The sequence below is a fragment of the Anas acuta genome, chromosome 2 (assembly GCF_963932015.1).
Source record: "Anas acuta chromosome 2, bAnaAcu1.1, whole genome shotgun sequence".
Classification (NCBI taxonomy): Eukaryota; Metazoa; Chordata; class Aves; order Anseriformes; family Anatidae; genus Anas; species Anas acuta.
Genome location: NC_088980.1, coordinates 134,752,244 through 134,777,464, shown reverse-complemented (window position 1 = coordinate 134,777,464; position 25,221 = coordinate 134,752,244). Strand labels below are relative to the sequence as shown.

General features: G+C 40.5%; 1 long non-coding RNA gene across 1 annotated transcript in view; it reads right to left on the bottom strand.

The window, feature by feature from the left end:
• Nucleotides 1-24,214, bottom strand: part of LOC137851833 (uncharacterized) — a 70,405-nt gene extending 46,191 nt beyond the window's left edge. The window contains exons 1-2 of the long non-coding RNA XR_011093512.1: nucleotides 23,715-24,214; nucleotides 21,230-21,380 (exon numbers count right to left, since the gene is read on the bottom strand). This is a non-coding gene — a long non-coding RNA (uncharacterized lncRNA). The remainder of the gene's footprint in view (nucleotides 1-21,229; nucleotides 21,381-23,714) is intronic.
• Between the last annotated feature and the right edge of the window lie 1,007 nt (nucleotides 24,215-25,221).

Here is a 25,221-nt window from a genome sequence, read left to right as displayed (position 1 = left end):
CCCTGCTGGGGCTATGTATATAATAGTTTTGTCTCCTACAGAATTTGCTCCAGCTCTGCTGAGTTTGAGAAATCGCATATACAAACTCTGGTAGAAAAGTCCAATATATAATCCTACAAATTTTAATCTCAAGAGGAGCAGCCAGTAAGTAAGCACTAGAAATAAATAAAATAATAATAATGTATTTTGTGAATTTCAGCAGGATAACATGTTTGATGAAATTATGTAAGAGCAGCTATCTTTAGGTGTTAAAAATACTTTGCAGTGTCTTTTGTAGGATGATCATTTCATGCTACATGGCTGTTCAGTAGTTTACTTCTTCACACCTCTACGTGTTTTCCTAGTAAGAGGTTTATCCCTTTATAAATCCCAACGCCAAGCATTTAGAATCATAGCACTTAATTCACTGAAGCTTGACCCAGCCGTTGCCTGCCTTTGCCCAAGAGGAGCCAAGTAAAAGCCCTTGGGGAAGGATGCAAAGCCCAAAACTGTGTCTTTACACAGACCTGCAGTTGCCTTCATTGCACCTATCTGAGAGGAAGGGCAGGTGGGAGGCAAAACTGCTTGTAGGAGGGCAGGAGCTGAGACATAGGATGCATTCATACATCCTTTGGTGGTGAGGGAAAGGGAATCAGAAGTCCTGGACTTGTCGCACCTCTGGCTACATCACCTCTCCTTTCACTCCAGGAACAGACAGTGACAAACAAGTCCTTTTCTCCCTCCTCTTCCCATCCAGTGTACACCATGTCATTTTGCTAACCACCTGCTTTTGTGACTGCAGCCATGCTCATTCTGGGGGCACCTCCACACACATCACAGCAGCAGCAACATCACCTTCACCTGTGTCGTGGTCAGTCCTTAGAGGCTGCAAGCCATACAAAGCAGCCAGCTTGTTTTTGCTAGAGGTTTTCACCCTATTCCTACTTTGAATTCACTGAGTATCAACTTCCAGGCTTTATGCTCTGCTATGCCTTCATCTGCAAGGCATTCCACTGCCAGCTTTACTGGTGCTCTCCTGGGAACTGTGTGTTTGCCCCTTTCCAGGGTCCCCAGCAGCTGTTGGACAAGTGATAAAAGGGAAGTAAAATATTGGCCAACAATGTAAGTATATAAAAGAATAACCAAAACACCTTGGAAATCTGGGTAGAATTATTTCATACACATAAAGGATCTTATTTTGATATTTTTGTTTTAGATGTATTTATTTTTTAAGAACACCTGTGATTTCCACATCTGGAATTTAGCAGGATGAGAGGTCTGGGTCCCTCTCTGTAAAATCACCTGAAGCTGCAAAACAGATCCAGATACCAGTGGCTGTGTGACTCAAGGACTGATAACTAGAGGCATTGGATTTACATTGAAGGCCTTCCTTGAAGCCTGTTTCTGTCCAGAAATGAGCTAATGCCGTTGTTGTATGATGGCTCACAGGCATGCTGTCTCCAGAGTGCAAGAAAAAATAAATGGTGATGTTTGTTCAGTTTTTGGAGAACTGCTCACAGTCACTATCTAACACCTTTTCAATAACTTCATTGGAGAGAACAAGTATGGAATGAAAATGTTTTCATTCCTCCAGACCAGAGCCGATTCTAGCAATAAGTCAGCACGAGGACAATTGCTTTGTGTTGCCTAAGCAAAAAAAAATAAAAAAGTAGAGTAATATTTATTTTGTGTTCATAGACCAGTTTGCATAATCACTGACTAAAACTGTAGATTATATGTAGGACATGTTGATATGTCAGGTTCAGGGTAACAAGCTATGGCAAAGTGTTGTGGTTTAACCCGGCCGTCAGCTAAACACCACACAGCCGTTCACTCACCTTCCCCCTTCCCTCTCTGGGATGGGGGAGAGAAATGGGAAAGTGAAGCCTGTGAGTTGAGATAAAGACAGTTTATTAAGACAGGAAAATAATAATAACAGTAACAATAACAACAGTAATGATGACAATGGTACCACTAATAATAATGTGTACAAAACAAGTGATGCACGATGCAATTGCTCACCACCCGCTGATGATGCCCAGCCTAACCCCGAGCAAACCAGTCCCCATACCCCTGACTATCCACCCCTATGTATTGTTTAGCATGACAACAGACGGTACAGAATACCCTTTTGGCTAGTTTGGGTCAGCTGCTCTGGGTCTGTCCCCTCCCAGCTCTTGCTGCACCCCCAGCCTGCCCGTTTGCAGGACAGAGTGAGAAGATGAAACATCCTTGGCTTGGTGTAAGCACTGCTCTGCAACAATTAAAACATCAGGGTGTTATCAGCACTCTTCTCATCCTTAGCCAAAACACAGCATTCTACCAGCTACTAGGAAGAAAATTAACTCTGTCCTAACTGAAACCAGGACACAGACAGTAGCTTGATTTATCTACCACCTGAAATCCTTTTCACTGAAAAGTATGAATAACAAAATGTGTCTCTCCATGAACACTTGTTCAAGTAAGGTTGTTAAGGAAATTTGGATAGACACGGTTTCCACGGAAATAAATGAAGATCTGCCCAAACAGAAAGATTTCACAGAACCATTTCAGCTCTCTTGAAACTATTGTTAAGAATTAAACGAAGAAACTGTGATGAGAATGCTGAAAAAGACAGTTTTGATATTTTCTGAATGAATCCTTTCTGACATTTCATTTTAAAACATTTTCCAAATTCAAAATGAAAAAAAAAAAAAAAACCAATTCAATAAATCAAAATCTTGCAGTTAGACAGCTTTTTTTTTTTTTTTTTTTTTTTTTGTCTGTTTGTATGTTTTTTGTTTGTTTAGTTTTGTTTTCCTTTCAAAATGAAGGCAAATTTTCAAATCCTAAAAAAGCTCTGGGAGATGACATTTTATTCTGAGCATAAATCTAACATGCATGGTTTAGTGACTTTATTTTAGTTACATTCACTCCCTTCTGCTTGTGTATTGCAGAGTTTAGTACTCAGGTTTTCATAGAAAAATATTTTAGGAAAGAAAATTTCAGTCACATATCTCAGTGTTTCTGAAGTAAACAACCCTGATGAATGAAAAATCACAAACAGGGAATCTGATTTAACACTTGAATTCATGACTGGTTTAGAAAGTAAAGCAAACTATTTAAACAAGTTAATGGGAGAAATGAATTCACAAGAAGTTTGAGGTAATGGAATTTCCCTTTGTGTGTTCCTTGAGCGTGTTTTTCTTTGTGACTTATTTGCTTGGATCCATTCATGAAATAATATTCCATATCTAAATAATCGAGGCAGCCTTTTTCTGAGTATTTCTCAGGCACTTAGAATATATATATAGCCTATAATCATTGCAAAATGCCAAGAATTTAACAAGATTAGAAGATGCAATCAGATAATTACACAGGTATTAAGTATCTTTATTTGTGTGCTACAATATATTTTTAAATCTTGATACTTCAAACTTAGAAAATGCCTCAAGGGGAGAAACACATTTTTCAATGAATATTTAACAACATACATAGGGACATTTCAGTTGTCTGAAACATCTTGGGAAGTAGACTGGTCTATGCTAAGACTTAAATGAGGTGAGGGAATGAATGAGATGCCACATTTATTCATCATTATTCTTCACTCCTGTAAAATCCTAAGCACAAAGTAACAGAAAAGGATTGCATCTCATAAAGTAACAGAAAAGGATTGCATCTCATGATTTTCCTCCAAAACAAATTGCTTTGATTTCCATTAATAGTAACGTTGTCATAACTTCCCACAGAATGATCCAGACTGCCAAAGGCAGTCATAAGTCAGTACAACCTCTGCAAGTTGTCCTGCCCTGATGTTCCAGCCCCTCTCCAGCCCTGCCTAGTAGAGCAGATTACATACATAGTCAGCAGAGAAAGCAGAAAGCTTCCCTGTGGGGAAAAAAAAAAAAGAACCTGGAGCTTGGACAATTGCAGAAGAGACCCAACTGATTGTTCTCTCCAATTGTGTGGGAGATCACATCTGTAACTAACATTTTGCCAAAATTCTCCCTCCCTTCAAAGAGATGTGAAGTGCCACAAAGAGCTGGACAATATCGCATCACCCAAAGCCAGGACTCACTTGGTGTCCTGTGTCTACATCAATTACCTTCAAGCTGCTTTGTTGCTTCAACCAAAGCAGGTTAGTGTGCCAGGACACTGTTTCTGGTGGACCTGATAAGTATTCAACAGGAGCACTCTTCCAAATGTCTGCAAGAGACCCTGGTTAGATAGTGCCCAGCTACAATGGCAACAGCCACAAAATGTTCCTATACAGCTATTTTTACTCTTCCACCTGGCTGGATTTCCTATGCTGCTCTCAAACCCACCCTTTTCACCCTTTTCTTTTTGAGATGTTCCATTATCTGTATCTAAAGAAACCATTTGCATGGGGCATTTCAAAACAAAGTGTGAACCATTCCAAGTTATATGTCAAAAATTTGGCATATACCTGTGTTTTGAAAAATAGCCAGTGATACAGCTCAGTTTGCTAGGTAGGTGCCAGGTACCAAGCATTCAGTTTGCAGAGAAAGTGTTTTAACATCTTTTCCACAGATTTCAGCCTGAATTAGAGGAGGATGATGCAACTTCTTAAAACATATTAAATCATCCAGTAAAATGCATGCTTAGTAATCAAGATTGAAAACATTAACACCTCAGTTTTGTCCCATCGTATCTGAAAATTAGGGTATCGATTGTCATCAAGTATACAAAATATTATTTTACTTAACATCTATATGACATTTAAAAGAACAAATAATGGCAAGTTTAAACCATAACAGCCTTTGCAAATGAAGGTTTGAGGGCTTTCCTTTCTTTTTTTGTGCATCTTTTGTGCATTTATATACTGTCATGTACAGTGACGCTTACACTGAGAGGAACAAAGCAGAGCATCTTGAAGGGTTCACAAGGATTGAGACTTGAAAAGAGAATTACTGTCACTATATTTCAAAAGATCTTATCCCTCCTTGCAGTTAAATTGATGTTTATAAGGTCACAGGTAGAGGTTACATGGTCACACGTAGGCCCAAATAAAACCTTGTATGGCTTAAGAAAGAATGATCTACTGGGACCTTACAATAAAATACCTTTTGATATAAGGTATATCAAAACCTTATACAAGGTATTGAATACAATAATTGTATTCAATTGAAGGCATTTAATACAATTTGAATATTGAAGGTATTTAATAAAATATTGAATACAATTCAATACGTTATGCAAGGTATTGAATACAACTTCCTCAGCAAGCCAGTCCCAGAAGCATGCCTGTGGCCTCTGATAACAAAATTGTGAAGCTGTGTGTGTTCATCTGCTGACTAGGAAAGTGAGAAGAAAGCCCAGCAGATTATGAACAGAAGGGAGCAAGAAGAGGCTGGAAGCTGTTGGAATAGAATAGAATTGGGATGGGATGGGATGGGATGGGATGGGATGGGATGGGATGGGATGGGATGGGATGGGATGGGATGGGATGGATAGTTCAGTTGGAAGGGACCTTCAAAGATGATCAAATCCAACTGCCTGATCACTTTAGGACTAAACAAAAATTAAAGCATATTGATGAGGGCATTATCCAAATGCCTCCTGAACACCGACAAGCATTGGACATCCACCACCTTGTTAGGAAGCCTGTTCCAGTGCTTGACCACCCTCATGGTAAGGAATTTTTTCCTAATATCTAATCTGTTATATTTTAGGTGCATTCCCAGGCTTTTGTCCATTAAGCTCTAGCTGTGCTGACCCCTCCTGCTGTGCCTGCCTGCATACACATGAAGGAGATAGTACGTATCCTGTCTGCATGAGCAGCATCCCCTGCCAAGCCATGGTAGATGTCCTTCTGTGGAGAAAAATTCTCCCAGAAAGGCCATGAGACACACACACACCCCTGAGATACTCTTAAGGAAAAAAAGTGTACACTACAGGACCTGACTCTGGGAAAGCCACAGGGGAAATCCCAGTGGGGGTTTCTGTCAGTCCCATCAGATGTGTGCAGCCATGGACATGCCCTGAAAATATCCATACAGACACACAGTGCACTTCTGCTTCTCTTCACACTCAAAGCAGGCATAGCAGCTTTTGCAGTTTTTCAGCCAATGTTTTTTCCCTTGCAGGTGATGTTTGGCTCAGTACAGAGACAAAGGAGAGGGAGGGAAAAGACAGCACACTGGGGTTCTCTTTCTGTTATTAAATAAACCAGACTGGTGTGGTTTCTGTGGCTGATGGGCAAGTACCTGTGTGAGCTCCTATGTGGCTGCTCCACGTCCCCTCCTTGGCAGCAGAGCCATGCCCAGAGCCTCTCTCAGCAGAGGTCACTGGTATATGTTAAGGTTGAAGAATGCCCTGGAGATAGATGTCTATGGCTGGACAGAACAGGCCAAAAATTATGCTGAGGTATGTCTAAAAAACTAAACAACTTGTGTCACTGGAAGCCTGTACCCCTGTCCTTCATTATTTATTGCAATAGATGCAGCTGCCATCTCCTGCTGCCACAATCTGTGCTTAAACTACCCTCACACCATGATGGAGGTAATTTAAAGCCCTGGAGGCATCTCCATGGATGCTGTGGCTATGGGGCAAGATGCTCTGGCAGTAGGACCCTCCTTAGGGGCCGCAGGAACCTCTTGCAGGCACAATCCTTCCCACAGACCCTTTCCCCCTACCAGCTCTGTGCACCCTGCAGCTGATGGGACACTCCAGAACTTGCTGGAGCCCTGTGCCCATCCATGGCTTTCCTCCTGTCTGGATCACTGGTAGGGGTGCTTTACTTCTTTGGGATTTGGTGTGCCTGCTGTGGAAAAAAAAAAAAAAAGTCACGCTGCGAGACTGCCTGAAGGAATTTGGACTATTTCTGCCTTGTATTTGGGCACTGAGATTTTATTTGCCTGTAATCAGAAACATTACCTTCTCCTCCCCCCAATAAAATGATTCTTCTAATATTTAAGTTCCAAGACCATACACTGTGTTTATAAGCCTCAGGCCCTGAAGTAAAATAAGATTGAGTTTCCCTCAGGTAAGTACTTCCAGACACTTTATCTGCTATATCATTACAACTATACTCTATTTGTTACTGTACTATGTAACACAATACTTGCATTATATTCCACATGAAAAGCTGTTTCTGCAGCATCTTGTCATCATTTCACAAACGCGGCTTTGAAGCCGTTTTGAATTCTGAATTCGGTGCATAACAGCTAAGGCTCAAGTGCACAACATCGTATTATTTACTCAGATGGGGTTAATTGCTGAATAAAAGAATGGTTCCTTTCAGTTTACCTTTTTACAGTCTCACTTGCACTGGATATGGAAGACAGGAAAGTCTGTGATAAATATCAAACTTTCTAATCAGAAACGAGCCCAGTCGTATTTGAAATCTTGAACTTAATCCAGAATCAGGAAATGCAGCCACTTGTGTTACTGTTGCTGAAAGAAGAAAATGACCTTTTTATTGTAGCTTACATTCACTATTGTGAACCATGGGGAATGGAGCAGGAGAAATGCAAGGGCTTAAGGAGACCTTCTTTTAACAAGAAAACTGAAATTGGGTGTAATAAAAATATATAGCTGATATAAAGGCTGCGTTTCTCCAGGGGATATTGGTGACTTTGACACGGATTCAGTCTTAACTTTCCTGCTTCTTAGCTACTGTTAAATGTTTGCTGTCAGATATATTGCTTTAAATTTTACCAGGAGAAGATCATTTGAGAAAAATTAATAAGCCACGCCTTTAACAGGAACATACAAGTGAAATAATGCTCTAAATTTTGAAGTGAAGATTGACATTCAGCAAATACTTTTATTTCCCAGTGATGTTACAGGGTGAATGCCTGCAGGATTATTTCCATATAATGACTCTCTGCTGGTGACTAATTTATAGCTGAAGTGGAACCAACACCAGTACCAGAGGGCCATAACTCAACAGCATGCTCCTGGACTGCACTCAGTGGTAGGTGACGTTGGAGCAGATGAGATCACAAACATAAAATTATTCATCCAAATCAAGCTTTTTTATTTTATTTTTATTTTCTAATGAGTGCTTCATTGTGGTTCGGAAGAACTGGAGAATCAGATGCAAAGGGTATTGACAGCACAGGTGGAGCTAGATTTGCCAAGCAGTCTTAATACTTAAATGAAGTGGACAGATTTTAGAATAGTATTAATATATTTTTAAATCTTTTAGAAATTCTAAGAGTGTTATACTTACCTAAGGGCTTGCCATTCTCTTCTGGAAATTTGTAATCTTAATACTCTGGAGGAATAAGATCCTACTCATAAGTGAAAGTTTAAGTTAATGAGTCAGACAGTGGAAAGCTGTCAAAGCTTCCTGTGCATTTTTATACAGTTTTCAGTATCTGGTAAAAGAGAATTGGTCCTGATTTCTGATTCCTAGATCTCATTTTTCACTCTGCTGGATTCTGGCATTAAGATTTTCATTCCTTTTTCACTGTTTATGATACAAATTTCTCCAAAAGATATTTAAAATGAAATCAAAACAAAATCACATATCAACACAAAAGAAAAATTCACAGGAATTTCCTTAAGCTTGCCTGTTACTCAGTGAAACTTTGGTATTGACTGAAAAGATAATCTTGTACTTATCTGGAAAAAGGCCGTATGGATTATTTTATCAGATCACCAGCTCTTATAGGGCATAATGAAAATGTTGCCATGAGTTTCCACTGGAAACTTTAGGCCTTACTCAGATGGTTCATTGGCTGTGATATGCAATGATATGCAAGGACTGTCTAAGTCCAGCACCAGCCACTCTTGTATCAATGGACGAGAGAGTGAGTGATTAAATCCCACCAGCAGCAGCCACCAGCAGCACTGTGTGTGCTTTCCAAGGGTCCAGCCTCAGCAGTGGCAATTACATGGTGCTCCCCAAGGAATTAAACTGCATTGACATGTCACATTAGCATGTGGAGTTGCAGCAGATGGGATATCAGTAAGCACACCTTGAGCCCAGCAGCAATTCTCAGGCTGGAGTTGGACAGAAAGCAGTTTTATATCCACCTTTGCTGCTGTGGATATTTTAATTTTTCACTATTCTTCCCCAAGAAGAGGGAAATCGAGACCTTCTGAAATGAAAAGGAAGACCAACAGAAATCAAGAAAATACCTACACAGTAAAAAATAGTCCTGTAGTTAGGTCACTGACTTGAAATCTGACAAAGTAACCTCCATGTCACTGCTCTAAATCATTTACAATAAGAGCTCATTTAGAATAAGAGATGACTGAAAGGGGCATAGCTGGTGAGAAAGGCTGCAGTAATAAGCATCCAAAACACACAATTATTTTTGCCAACACATCAATTTGTGTGTGCCTCTAATCTGAGTGCTGATTGAAAGACATATTTGTTGAAATATAAAACTAGACCAGCCATCTGCCTTTGATACTCTGTTTGGATGTCTGTTTCAGAATATCTCCATTAGAAATTTCTTCTCATTTCCACCCAATACTTATATGTGCATAGCATATTCCCATCTGTTCTTACATGAACAGTTTCCTCTAACAAAAAATGTTTTTCCCACTCTGATGTTTCTGTGATATATTTTTACAGATTAGTTAAATCTCTTCTCACTCTTCTTTCTGCTGAGCTAATGAGGTTTAACTGCCCACATCACAGAGTCACAGAATCATCTAGGTTGGAAGAGACCTCCAAGATCATCGAGTCCAACCTCTGACCTAACACTAACTAGTTCTCCACTAAACCATATCACTAAGCTCTACATCTAAACATCTTTTAAAGACCTCCAGGGATGGTGACTCAACCACTTCCCTGGGCAGCCCATTCCAATGCCTCACAACCTAATATCCAACCTAAACCTCCCCTGGCACAACTTTAGCCCATTCCCCCTCGTCCTGCCTTCAGGCATGTGAGAGAATAGACCAATCCCCACCTCTCTACAGCCTCCTTTAAGGTACCTGTAGAGAGTGATAAGGTCGCTCCTGAGCCTCCTCTTCTCCAAGTTGGTTGAACAATCCCTGCTCCCCGAGCCGCTCCTCATAAGACTTGTTCTCCAGACCCCTCACCAGCTTTGTTGCCCTATCTCACCTCATACAAGAACAAATCCTCCTCCAGCCATCCCTGCCACTGTGGCACTAGAGGACTCTCACACAGTCTTTGTAGGTGGCTTTGCCACCAGCATCGATCCTTCCATCCCACTACTGAAAATTCTGTGAGTAAATCTCTTTCATTTGGAGGACCATGCTGAGGGCTCACAGATGCCCTGTAGTTGACTAGCACCGCCGGGTCTTCCTTCTCTTCTATTGTTTCATAGTTATGAAGTCTTAAAACAGCAGAAAACTCTTGTAGTTTTAAAATAAAGGTGTGGCTTTACCATAAAACCTGTGTTATTTTAACCTCTTACTCTTATTGCAGACCTCCTCTGAGCTGATGATGCTTCCCGGTTTGTTATCAGCCTGTGCCATCTATACATTTATGTCTCTGTGTTAAAGTCATTAATGTAAAAAATTTTGTAAGATTAGTTTAAAAGTATCTTCCATATCCTTTGACAATAACATCTTCCCAACAATTTTAGTATAACTAGTGATTACATTGTCTGCTTAGCTGTTTTTTAGAGTTTTAGCATAAAAATTATAAAAAACGTGTTCATAAAAAAGAGAATCTCCATCCTAGAATTTTGTAGCAAACAACAAAGGTATCATGCATGTTTTCCTTGTTCCAGATATGCATCACATCACAGAAGAAAGCATTACCTTAAGTCTGGTTGATCCACTTTTGCTATATCCCTTATGTCTTTTATTCTACTTTCTGTTTACTTGTACCTTTTCTTTTCCAAAGCCTTGCACACTGTTGGAAGAGACCTAAGAAACCTGGGGTTTTCAGAATTACTTTTTCCCTCCATTTTAAACTTCTTTCTTTTCCACCTTTTAGACCTTTGCTGAAAATCCAAAACACCAGAAATCCAGGATGGGTGTTGTTCAATAACCCAGTTGAAATTAGGAATCTTCTAATCTCAGCCTCCCGTATGAGCTTGGAGTGCTCAGAACCATTTGCCCCTACTTCCCTAATGGTGCTGAATTCACTGCTACAGTAACTCCTCAGCAAACAAGCAGGGAAAATTGACAGTCAGTTGCCTCACTTGCTGATGTGACATTCAGAAACAAAGCATGCCATATTTATTTAGTCTATCTCCAGTTGTGCTTTAATGATGACTTTGTGACGGCACAAGAAAGAGTTAACAACAAAAAACAAGTCCTGCTTCAAGTATTTTTATAACTTCATGCTACAGAGCTGTGGAGGAAAACAGCATTTTAAGTGTTGCTCTTTTTTTCCATTAGGTTGTCTGCTTTTACAGGTGGTGAGTCAATATAAGATCTGAAAATCTCCACACATGAAAATGTGATGGAGAGATGGACTGCAACTGAAACACTCAACCTGTCTGACCCATTGCTTGAGGGTGTATAACACAGTCACTCAGTGACTAACAGTAACAGTCTGGTGTGTGAACACCTAAATCTATGAAAGCCAGAGATACAGCTGTCTCACTAGCAGCTGGTTCTCCTTGTCCTGGAGCAGTGGATATAGACTCACTTCCAAATCCCCTGACAAAAGAGTCTAGCAGTCACAGCATTCACCCAACAACAAAGTGAAGAATTTCACTTGTAACCTCCTTAATAAAAGACAGACCCCCACTGATTCTTTCCTACCACTTTCATTGTTTTCAAGATTTGAATGGCTGTTTATCATCTTCAAAAGTGAATTATTTGTGTACCGCTATTCTGCCAGAAAGCTGGATCAAGATGAACATTTGGAGTCAGAGGGAACAGAGCTGACAGCTTTGGCTTTACATCTTCTCACAGTCAACTGATTCCACCAGACTGCTACCACGTTCAGAACATTACTGGATAATTCAGGTGTAAGGGGACCTCAGGGGGCTGCTAACCCAACTTGCTGCTCCAGGCAGGGTCTGTTTCTGGTCAACTCAAGTTGCTCAGGTCAGGTCTTGATAACCTCCAGGAAAAGACACTACACATCCTCCCTGAGCAGTTTGTTCCCCTGCTTGATTGCCCTCATGGGAAAAGAGTTTTATCTTGTATCCAGTTGGAAATTCATTTCTTTCAATTTAATTGAAAACAAAATTGCCTGTTGTCTTTTGTCCTGCTACCGTGCAACTCATCTGGTCTCATAGACTTGTACAGGTTGGGTTCTTGCAAATAGTTCCTGACTAGGTCCTCATCCAGAGATGGCTATTCTTAACACTCTTGAACCCATCCAATAAACACAGATGTCTAGGAGGCCTTGCCAATGAAGAGGCAAAGCAGGGAGCAAGTACCTAAGCTCTGTTGTATCTGCTGGCAATAGATCACTTTCCCCTTTCAGCAACCAAAACTTGTTTTTTCCGCACAGCCTTTTACTGAGCTAATGGTAGATATTCTTGTTGCCTTTGACATCTTTTGCAACCATCAACTATAGGTGAGCCTTGGTTTTCCTAGCACTTCCCCTATATGCCTGGGCATGGGTTCCAAATTCTTTTGTGGCCTGTACCTGCTTTCATTTCCCGTGTGCTGTTTTTATTTTTTTTTTTTTATGCAGAAGCTTGTATTTGTGTTCTCTGTTTAGCAAAGTCAACCTCCTGATACACCTACCTGATTTCCTGGGTGTTGGCAGGGATCATATTTGAGTCTGGAGAAGGTTGTCATTTGCACCTGCCAGATTTGCAGAGCTCTTTACCTTCAGATCTCTTCCTATGGGATCCCATCTGTCCAATTCCTGAGCTAGACAAACTCTGGCTGCCCCTATTCAGCTACTCTTCCTCCTCACACCCCTCAGGATCTTCAACTCCACTATTTTGTGGGCACTAAAATAGTGGTTGCCACTGATTATCACTTTCCCAACCAATACCTTCTTGTTTGTAACAGCATATCTAACTGTGCATAACCTGTGCTTGATCCACCCAGTACCTCTACCAAGAAATGACCTTCCTACCCTCCATAAGCCTCTCCGATTGTGTCCATGGTGTTGCTCTTCCAGAAGATACATGGTTTGGAATCTACTTTCCCAAATGGTTCAAGTTTAAATAACTTTCAATATATAAAATGCTCCATATCTTTCAATATTCAGTACTTTTCAATATTCAGTAATGTTCAAAACTTTGCTTTTAATTCTTTTCTGCTGTGGGTGTTTTGTGATTTTGAAACACAGTAAATTTATTTATATCAGATTTTTCATGTTGTGTCACCATGACATGTTTTCTCAAAGCACCATGAGATGTTTCCTTGAAATGGGCACAGTGTGGAGTTTCTGTGGTCCTTAACAGTCAAAAGTAACAGCCTGCTTTTAGCTGCAATCATTAGGAATCACCACACAGAAAGATAGTTTGGAGCAAATGTATTAAGGGCAGTGGTGGCAGGAGAGTCTGGTGCCCTTAAGTATCATTTATTATTTTTATCCCAAGGCAACCTTTTCTAACGAGTTCACAGAACACATAATAATACTGTCTTAAAGTGTCTGCCACACAGAATAAGGGCATGCACCACCACAGAGGAAGCGCAATGGAATGAAAGGTGGACAAAAAATACTGCAAAATATTAATTAATATCATTTTTTTTTCTGATCTCTGAGAGGACATGAATCTGAGAGGAGGAATGTGAATGAACCAGAAGGAAGAAGATAACATTTGTCCTTCAGAGAATGAATGAAAATTGAGTCCGATGCCTGTTTTGTTCCTATCAACAAGTTATTTTTGGAATTTAATGTAAAACTCCTGCATATTTCTAATATCAGTGAAGCTGACCACAATATGAAACAGCCACTGGAAGATGTCCACAGATGACCAAGGGGGGTTTGGAATTAGACTGACTGATTTATATTGCCAGACAGCACAACATGGGCAGTCTAATGGAATAAGACTTTCAACATCATAAAAACGCTTGAGGCATAAGCAGAATTATTCAGAACTTCAAATTAGAAACTTTGGATCAATTGGACAAAAATATTTTTAACTCTGGGGGTTGATCACGTTTGACTTGTTCCTTTATGAGACTGTCCAATAATTTAGGAAATAGGTTTATCTGTTTGTTTATTTGCTTTTCTTTTCTTTTTTGTCTAAGCTGAATCTTTCTGTACCAAGAAACACTAAGAAGTCAAAGGCCATTCAAGACTTGCTGCAATCTTTCCAAGACAGAGTCCTCAGACAGCCAGAACTGCTTTTTATGCAATTTATTGGCAGCGAAAAGGAATGGAAGAGAGGTGAAGAGATGGCCCATAAAAAAGGTTGTTCTAGGTTGGTGTCTGATCTGGAATTTCACATCTGGAAAGGTGGAAAGTCAAAAGGCTCAGTTTTGCCCTTTAGGTGTGGAAAAGTGAGTATGTTTTATAAATAACATGTCCTTTCACTTGAGCAAAAAATAATAGCATGCTGTACATGACATTCCTTCTCTGAGTAGGTGAGAGTGAGATGGGGGCAGTAACATCTGAACTGAAGAGGGAGGTGAATCAAATTCTACCACTTCTTACCTATCACAAAAATTGCAACTTGATAGGAACAAATCAATCTGGACGTAATAACGACCCTTTTCCAAAACATAGGCATCTCCATACCAGTGATTTAAAGATGAAAAAAGGAACTTTAAACTTGTATTGATTTCTTGTTTCTTTCCATTTTATTTGAAAATGTATGTTGGAAAAATATATTTTAGCTTGGTTCAGATTTTTAAATATATATATTTAAAGTTAGATATTTGTATTCCAACTAGGCTGAAAGATGTTGTGACTGGAGGACTAGTAAAGTGGCGACACCATTGAAGAATTTGTTGAGACAGGTACTTTAAGGTAACTAAAATGGCTTTTATAGTTTATTACTCCCATTTAACTTCACTGAGAAGGGACAACTTCATTGAAAAACTAAGAGTCAAAACAATTTTAAGTATTATGAGTCATAGTAAACACTCCTTGTACCTTCCAGTAATTCTTTGAAAAAGACAAACAGTGCAAAAATTTTACTCATAATTTTAGTAATATGAAGGTGTAAAAGAAGAAAAACTCTTCACATACAACTTCCAGGTTGTTCTGCTGTGAGAAAGGAAAGGAAAGGAAAGGAAAGGAAAGGAAAGGAAAGGAAAGGAAAGGAAAGGAAAGGAAAGGAAAGGAAAGGAAAGGAAAGGAAAGGAAAGGAAAGGGAAAGGAAAGGAAAGGAAAGGAAAGGAAAGGAAAGGAAAGGAAAGGAAAGGAAAGGAAAAGGAAAGGAAAGGAAAGGAAAGGAAAGGAAAGGAAAGGAAAGGAAAGGAAAGGAAAGGAAAGGAAAGGAAAGGAAAGATACTTTTAACACGGACATGACTCATGTCTTTAAGGAAAATAAATTTCTAGAGTGAAGTTGTAGGTCCTCTTGAAAATAATAATGATTACAACAGTCAAGTTCTGCATGAATGATTCCTAACTTATAGGCTAGAAATCCAGATAATTTCAGTGGTTTACTGAATGTGACTAAAATATTTTTTTAATACTTTGTTACTTACCAGAAACATAAATTCAGCCTGACAATTTTATACTCTTTAAAATTTTTTGTGTTTTTGTTAGTTTGTTTGTTTTTGCTGTTGTGTTTGTTTTTGTTTTTGTTTGTTTTGTGAATTAGCTTTCTATATTAGCTTTCAAAATAAGATTTTATTTTTCAGGGATTTCTGATTCTTTTCTCTAGGTCAAAAAAGCCTTGTTGGCAGCCATCAGAGGGCATCTGGTATGCCATGCAGCTCTGCCTAGCCCACTGCCTTTTTTTGCTGGCCATGTCAAGGGCTGAAGGGTAACCCAGAGCAAAGATAGTGCAACATGAGGATTCCAAGAGCCAAACAGCTCCCCAAATGCTTTGCCACAACTTGGTAAATGCTTAGTAAATACATGGGCTGCATGACTGAAACCTAGCACCTAATTGCTCAGCCTTCAAAAGGCTGGACAACCTCATGGCAAAGCCATTAGATCTGGAGGTCTCCCTTAGTCACATATATACAATACAAGATGTCTTTAATGTCATATTTCTGTGAACCAAAATCTCATATTTTCTGAACTCACTGCTTTTTGCTTTTTCCAAGTCTGAGAGAGACATGTAAGTAGATTTCCCAGTGATGTTGGTGATGTGACTATCATAGCAATTAACTGATTGCATCTGGGATGACAGCTATCATCAATATTACTTATGGGTTATTTTTAGCTGTACACATTGCATGGAAAAATGAGATGCCCAATAAAGGAGACTTGCTGCATCTTTTGTACCTCAAATGGGAAAAAGGAAGGCAGACATGTTTTGTCTGTTCTGTTTTTGTCAAACAAACTGAGCTCTGATCTTATGGATGAGTCTGGAAGGCTGTGAGTGTCACTGTCTTATTATACAGGGCAGTTTGGTTACTTGCATGGATGAATCAGCAGAATGTGCAGAAGTAGAGAAGTGACACATTTGTGATTTCTGAGGCCTTCTTCCAGCAGAGATTTACAGTAACTGATGATGAGACATATTTTTAACTATTCCTAACATATACAAAAAGCCCAAACTTGAGCTATTACGTGTTCTTTGCATGCATCAGTCTCTGATATGTTTTAGCCATCTTGACAATTCAAGGCTTTGCTGTGCTTAAGAGTTTACAATGTAAAAAAGAATTGCACTTTGGTTTAGTTAAGGTTTCTGGATTAATGTACATGGATGTCTCTGCATGTTGTTGATAAACATCAGAGTGTCTGTTCAATAGCAAGAATAAATATATGCGCATCTCAGAAATGAGGAAGAATGGAGAAATTTCCTTACAATTAAGATTTTAAAATGCTATTCTTCTAGGTCCGTAGGAAAAAATTTTCTAAAGTCCCACCACCAGTATGCTTTTTGCCTTTTTATTTTCCATAAAATAAACTAATATAAGTGAGGTACAAAAAACACATTTCTTTGGTATTGTGTCTATTGAAACGAGGCCTTGCTAAGGTAAAATCATGGGGTATAACAATCTAAGGTTAAGGTCCAGTCTCCTAAACCATTATGTGTGTTTCCTTTGGAGATTGGAAGCCAAGACATCTATCTGTATGATATCTACTAATGAGGCAGACATATAATTCATTTGATTAACTTAAGGAATGAATCCTATGACAAATCAACTCCTGCCATAAGGTTTGCTTATGTCCCTTCCTCCTGATGTGGGGGAGCTATTGGGAGACATTTTGCGAGGTGAAAACAGAAGTGCCGTGCAAGTGTCTCAGATATGAGGTGGCAGCAGATTTGCACATCTGAAGGTACCCACAATGACAAGGAGACTTCTCCTTATTACAGATGTAATGAGTTGTGTAAAGTTTTGGATTTACACAGGCTAATAGGTGGATTGAATTGGCACAGAATGAGTTAAAAAAGAGCAGGGACATGCATATGATTCAAGAAGCAGTACCAGGAAATATCCCTGGCCAGGATGCCCCAGGAAATCACATTTCTTTTTGCTCCATTAAACGTCTCCTGCCAGCTGCCTGGCTGCTGTGTCAGCTCTTCAAGCCTGCCATGGCGCTGCCTACTGGCAGCTCTGACGACATTGCAAGGAAACCTCTGACAAAACCTGCTGCTTCTGCAATCACCTCTTCTACCCCTCTCCAGGACTGCAGAAGAGGCTGCTGAGGACACCAGGACATCTTCTGACATGAACAGTGCAGCCAGGACATTGAGGTGCTTGGAGCACAGTGTGCTTCAGACCCAGGGTAGGTACTGCTGTCTATCTGACAGATATCAGCTCAGGTTTTGGATTTGAGCTGAGAGAGCTACTTTGAGCTGGTCTGGTGGACTGGTGTGCTGCTGATCAGGGGTCCTTCTGACGTGGAGGAGAGCTTGCAGTGGTGGCTGTTCCCATGCATGACACACAGCGACCCAGGTGGCCCAGAGAGGCCCCTAGGGTGAGGCCACAGCAGTGTGCTGCAAGTGGGCCAGGCACAGACCCACCTCCAGGGACAGAGATGGGAGCCAGAGGGCTGTCTTGCTCTGCCCATAGAGAACCCGGCCAGGTAAGCAAAGCCAGGTCCAAGTATTGCTGCCCAGAGGTGCAAGCTCACCCAGCAGCCCAAGCCCTGCACTGCAGATCGCAGGCCCCTTCTGCTTCACAGCCCTTACACCAAAAACTGGGGTGAGGACTGAAGAAGGGATGTGAAAATGCCAAAAGAGCTGACTGTGAACTTCTGACCAGGACCCAGATTAAACTTTCCTGGCACTTAAGGATGCCCTCCACAGAGCACACGCGGCAGGACCCAGAGTGCCTGTGGTCTCCTCCACGGCCGCGACTTGGGTGGCTCTGGATTCCTCCACACAAGCATCTCCGCCTGGAGCCGCAGCCAGCTGTGCCAGCAGCACGGAGACCAGAGCTGGTTCGATATCTCTGCTAAGTGACTCAGTGCAGGAATCCAACTTCTGGTGCCGTCACAGGGATCCTGCTCTCACTGCAGCCTCCGTTGCCCGAGCGAGCGAGGAAGGAGCGGGCTCTGGAGCCAAGCCTGCAGCCTCCGCTGTTGCTCTCAGCATGGGCTCGCATTCCTCCAGCACAGCTGCATCACGTCGCACGGGGCTTCGCATTGCTGGAGGACAGTGCCACTGGCAGGCCTGAGCACTCCTATCTGCTTTGTCAGGAAAACAACTGTTAGGGCCAGCTTTGGTCCCGTAGTCGCGATTCCTCCATCCGCACAAGGCTGCATGGGGAAGGTGGGGGTGCATCAGGGCAGGAGCTGACTCCCTGCCACCAGCTCTGCTGCTGAAGTAATGCTGTGAGATACAGCATAGCCCAGTCTGCAGGGGGAGAGCCCTGAACTACAGTCTGAATTAGCTTTAAGTGGATTAGTTACACCCTATCAAACTCTTGCGTGCATGTTGCTATTCAGAATTACAGTGACCTGATTTCAGCACAACTTAATTCCACTCATAATGTGGTTAACCTAAATCTTAAGATGAATGCTTTATTACAGCTGGTAAATCTGCTTTGCACCTCTGCTTAATTTGGATTAATTTCCCAGAGGGACTACCCGTGCTTGAGCCCTGCTGGTGGCCAATTCGGGTTAAAGCCTCTGCTGCTGGCCCTAGCACTGTCACTGCCAGGAGGTGGAGTGCTCCCTGCCACAGGCTGGAGGAGTGATAGAAGGTCAGTCACTGTGGACAGCTGCCAAAAGCCAACACTCAAAGCCCTTCTCTCTCTAGCTTTATCACCAGCTGCCTCCCTAGGCAGGTTCCACAGCATCTCAGGGCCAGGACAGTGATGTGGGAGAAGGAGGTGCTACTACCATGATATGGGACAACCTGACACTGCTGCTGTTGAGAAACAAGGAGGTTTCCAGCAGAGGAGAGGAAAACTGTCCTGGCAGCACCCCATTTTCCCAGGCAAAGGAGAGAGGTACACCCATGGGTACTCTTTAGCCTTGTCAAGGGAGATGCCTTCAGGGTGCTCCCTACAGTGGAATTCCTCACTCACATGGATGCTTCCATAGACTGCTGCTTCCCAAACTCTTGTACAGGCAAGCCAGTATTTCCTAAATATGATGAGTCTGATGGTCAGGTTGACCCAGAAGTGTATCTGGGCATCACCACTAACCAAGGAACAACATTGCAGTCTTTGATTGCAGATATCTTCTACAACCACAGGGCATTTCTGCCCCTCTGGTGTGTGCACTTGGATGTGTTGCTTACCACTCCAAAATGATCGGCAAGAATCTGGTTCTGCCTGAATCTGAGCATTTTTCACTTTATGAATATTTGTCTAAGATGTCTGATTATTAAGGCCAAATGAAGCCTTCACTTCCTCTATAAATATTTGTGCAATGACCTATAACTACCGGCCAACATGCCTGCCAGCACTCCATTAGATGACATCCCATTTTACAATTAACTATTATCATTTGATAACCTCTTGAGGTTAAGAATACAGATGTAAGATCTCCAAGATTCCTGATGGGAATACTTCATATCAGAAGTATGTTTCCCTTGAGGATGACATCACCACAGGGACACATTTTTCAAATATTTTGGCCATCATATTTTGAAAGCTTCTTTAGAAATACAAAAATTATTTTTGAGCCCTGAAAGAACTTTTCCTTTGGTTTCAAGTAAACATACTACCATTTAACTCTTTTGAAAGCCTTGCAAAATAACAACAAAAAGTGTCATGGGAAACAAAGACAAGAATCATTGTGTAGCCAAAGAAAGAAGTATGTCCAGTATACAGTGTTTATATTACCTTGAAGAAAAAAAAAAAAAAAAAAAGTTATTTGCTGAATGCTAGCCTAGCTTTTTTTGTTTTGTGACGAAATAGTTCAAGTGGTGCCTAAGTCATAGTTTCAGATCAGGATCCTGACAGACTGGGGAGCTGGACTCCAGACTCAAATCTAAGAAACCTCTGTGCACTGTGTAGCATTATATAACCCAAATCCCTAAGCCTGAGCCCCTCTCATCCATCAAACTCTGGTAAAAGTTGGATGCAAATTTAGTCTTGCCCTTAATTATAGACAGGATATTCACCAGTGGCTGGGTACTGAAGATAAATCAGGCAGAACCCAAATCAGTTTTGGTCCTCTTCTGCTGGCTGCTGCAAAGAACCAACCACATAGGATTTATAAGGCTCTAGGGTCTTCGTTGTAGGGCAGCATTAAATAAATGAACATTAATTACCTCTTTCTTTTTTTTTTTTGCTTGTAGCTGATAAGCATTTTCTCTGAGAAGCTCTCTTAATTCTATTTATCATGCTAGATTAACTATCAGTAAAATCTCATGAAATATTATGTCGTCACTCAAAAGATAGCTATGATATAATTAGTATTATCTTTATAAAACCTCATTTTTGATTTTTTTATATATTTTTATAATATAGTATGAAAATTAATCCAAATGAGGTTTTAAATTTATCCTAAAGACAATGTTCAAAGTAAGAATGAGCACTTGAATCTTCATTAAATAAGACTACTTTGTGTCCAACCCCATTAGTGCTTTTTGAATGCAGCACTCAAGTCGCTTCCATTCTCAAAGACTTCATAGAATTTCTAATAGTTTGATAGACAATCTCTAAAGATGTCTTTAACAGGAATGATGAAAATAGGAAAGCATAATTTAAACAATTACTTAGATCTGAAATCTTAGTGTAGAATTGACATTGTGTGTCTGAGTTTCATAGTTTAAAAACCCTTGGTATATTTTAAAATGTGAGTAGTTTATCTGAGCTTTAAGAAGGAAAACAAAGTCAGTGTTGCTTTCAGAAAGCTGTATTAATACCTATGTGTCTTGATGAGTGTATTTATATTGTGACATAGTAAGTAAAAAGAGAACGGTACCTTAAGGTAAGCTGTTCTTCGCTTCCACCAGTTTAGACAGCCAATAGTTTGGGTGCGTTGGTAATACAGGAAACCAATGGCTCCCATTGGCAAGAGCACCCACTCCTCTGTTGCATGTGCTCAGAGACTTTGCACCACTGGAAGGCAGACCCTGAAAAACAAATTGCGGCATGTCCACAAAACAGCAAAATACAGGCTGTTTTAAAAAACATCAGTGAAAGAGTGTTAGACTACCGCTGAGAAAGTGGTCCATCCATTTTCCAGCCTATGCAGAAATCTTGTGATAAGCTTCTTCTTAGTCTTTTCAGCATGCATACAAAAATCAGATGTGCTATCTGGACTGAAAAACTGAGCGAAAGAAAAATATGTATCTACATACAGACTTTTTTATGTTTTATATGTCGGTATAAGTATCACTCTGGTTATCTTTCTTATCCTGCAAGGAAATTATCTTTTTTTTATAGAAGTGACAGCTTGCAAGTCTGCTTTCCTTGACACGCCTCCCAAAATCAATTAAGTGTATACAGAGTGGGACGAGTGTGCCTTCTTTTTCATTCTCTCCTGCTTCACTTTTATTGTACTTGGGCATTTATACCACACTTACTAATAAATTGATTTTTACACTACATCATATTGATGTAGAGTGTGAAAAAGTAAAATAGAACATAATCAGATTCTGTTAGGTATTATGGCTCTCGCCTCTACCTTTCTATCATATCAAAAATGGTTAACACTCTTGGGATTACATCAAATCTATTGCTCAGAAAAATACTTTAACTACACATAAACAAGCAGTGTAGTTAAAACATAAAGAACATACTTAAAGAGCAAACAATGTGATACAGAAATGTGATGATGCCTTTTTAATATGAACACCAGTCTAAGAATAGAAACAGAAATTCACAGGAATTGTGGTTTAAGTTGATAAACACATGAAAGTGCATGAAATATGCATTTGCTGGTCTAACAGTCCATGAGAAATTGTCACTCCAGGAAGAAATATTTGCAAAGCATAGAGAAGTTCATAGAGTAACACCAAATTAAATAGATTTCGTTGTCAGTTTTTGACATTACTAGACAAAAGACTAATTCTAATGTGACCTAAAATTATAGAAACATAAGAGAAGGAATGAAAAAACTTTCAAATTTAGTTTAAAAGTACAGATGTCTTTGTTTTTTCATTGGCAACTTCAACACTATTGCCTTTGGACATTTTATTTTTAAGAAACATCTGTCCAATTTGGATCTGTCATACTGCAACTGTGATTAGTTAGAGATGTTACAGAAAGCAAAATTATTTATGCAAGTAAAGTCTACAGAGATAGTATCTCATGAATACAAAGTAATAAACTTCGTGAGAATGACAATTTGAATTTTTCTATTGTCTTTTACTCATGGAGCCTAAACCACCTGAAAAGCATTATTTAATTGTATATTGCATAACCTAGAGAGATAGACAGGATGCATAACTAAAGCTCTGTAAGACCCCACTGAGATGGAAATTAGCACATATTCAAAAGTAGGAGTGCAATGACACAACTTCAGAGGATGGATGGAAGTCAATGAAAATTCAAGAACACATAAACAGGTAGCCTATAATTATTTATGCTATGGTTGGCTGAGCTATCACCTTTAACATCAAAGCACTTGGGGTCCCCGCTGCATGATGCTCACAACCACAAGTGGACGGTCGTTCTTCCCCTCCAAATATGGCAGTGGTAACTGCTCTGTTTTAAATCGCTTTTGTGAGAACTTTGAGATAAATTTTAGAGCTGGACAAAAAATTTTTAGACAAATAGTTTACTCGCCAAAAAATGCAGGATGACTGAAGCTATTTGGGAGCTTGGATTGAATTCAGCAAATTGTTTCAGCCAAACAATGTGGGGGAGGAAAGTGGAATTCTGAAAATGTGAAACATTTTGTTCTGACATTATCAAAATTACAAAATTCTTCCTTTATTTTCTTCTTTTTAGTTCAAGCATTAGAAAAAGTGGGCAATGTAATCAAAAGAGAAGAAAAGAGGAGAATGACACACCACAAGAAAAACCTGGAGTGTGTCACACTTGGAAGCTTTTCAGTCTGACCATTTCCAGTTTGTGCAAGAAAGTCTCCAAATGAGAATGAGCTGTACCACAGAGAATAAGGATACGTGCACATTCCAGCTGAGAACATATTTCTCCTGTGAGTTAGAGCAAAGATGCACCAGTTGAAAGCTGGAAAATGCCGTTACTGAAGTCTACCAGTTTGATCTATTTGCTTGTCTTACATAACATGGTTGATGAGAAATGATTTAGATGGCTTCTCATCTGCCTTGACTGAACTATTTTTGCACGGGTCATCCTCTGCCTTTTAGTGGTTACAAATGTCAAGTAGACACAACTATCAGTACTCTGAAATTGACCACACTTCTTAGTCAAATGCTTCTCTTAGCAGACTACAGTTGCCTAGAGCTGACAAGTGTAGAGCAGAGATAAAGCTCTCTTACCTGCTCACCGGAGGACTGCCTTGTGGCTGAGGAGACATCACCTGGTGACCGAGGAACCAGCTAGAAGCAATTAATTTCCTACTCACCACAGAGCAGCATGCAACTTTTCTTGAACTCTGGAAAACCCATTGAATATAATCCACATGACTTAAAATGATTGTCCTATGGCACACATTGGGCTAGTGCAGTTATACAAAGGGTCACAGCCAACTAGCTCAAGATCAAGGAATCCAAGGAAAAATAAATCAACCTTTGCACATTCTCTTGTCCCAAGCTCCCTGGCAAGATCTTCAGCTGCAGCTGAAGGGCAAGACTGGTGACTGCATTAGTTTCTGAGCCCTAAAATACTGCCTTAAAGAAAAAAGAAATGTATCTAAGCCTTTGTGCTAGAAACCAATTCTGACCATAACCATCTCAGCAGTCAGAGAAGAGCAGCTCTCGTGGCACTGCTGTATACATTCAGAGCATGTCTGGCAGGCATGGCACTCTGATAGGACCAAACAGTTGTTCAAGCAGACTGAGCTGCTCAGGCTGCAGATTTGGAACTGACTATTTAAAGTGTTTGGGAGACCCTATGACTCAAGCCCTAGCATTGAACTCCTGCTTGATAACAGACAGAGGGAGAGTGCTTACTCATAAACATGAGTGATGTTCAAATGTCTGAAATATCATTCCTTCCACTGTAGGAAACTGGCAGGGAAGCAAAAGATTAGAGGACCTACAAAGATGCATAGCTCAGGGACGTGTGGGAGGCTCTGACCCATTTCTGGCTGGATGTGTGAGCCTGCTCTCAGGGGCATGTTGACCAATCATCCACAGAACAAACCTTCAAGCCCTGGCAATTCACCTTGAACCTCAGAGACTCTGGAGTCTGACCCCAATCTGTTGTTGCTCATGCAGTCTGGATGGATTGGGCAGCCCTCAACTAACTACAGCTTCCACTGCTGGCAGAAATCCCAAGCTCAGCTGTACTGAGGCTCTATGGCTTCTCTTGCCCTTTGATAGCTCATATGAGCTCCCTTGCAAGGCAAGAATCTGGCATCCAGAGCTGCAGCTACTAAACTCCATTTACAGTCATCTGCATATGATTTGCCATATGGAGCTGAGGCACCACATTGTTGTGAAGGGAGAAGAGTGATGTGGAGGAGTGAAAAACACTCCTATAGGATCCAAATCTTGTTTCAATATTTTCGTAGGTTTATTCACTTTTGCGGTGCACAAGGAATGGGAACAGAGGAACTTTTGAGTATGTGTATGGCAGACTCACACACGATGCACTGGGCTGTTGATGTGAATTTGGCTGAGCTTTACAATGGCCATATATTGACTCATGTTAGGAAGTAGCTCATCCCAGCTGTGTTTTTTCTGATGCTGATTTCTGGTTAGGGGTCTTCTCAGGGCCCAGAAGTTGTTATCCACAATAGCGTGTGGGAAAATGCAGTTCACTTCCACAGGGAAAACCTTCTGCTACCAAGATAACAGAGAACAGGTGTTGAAATCACCAAGA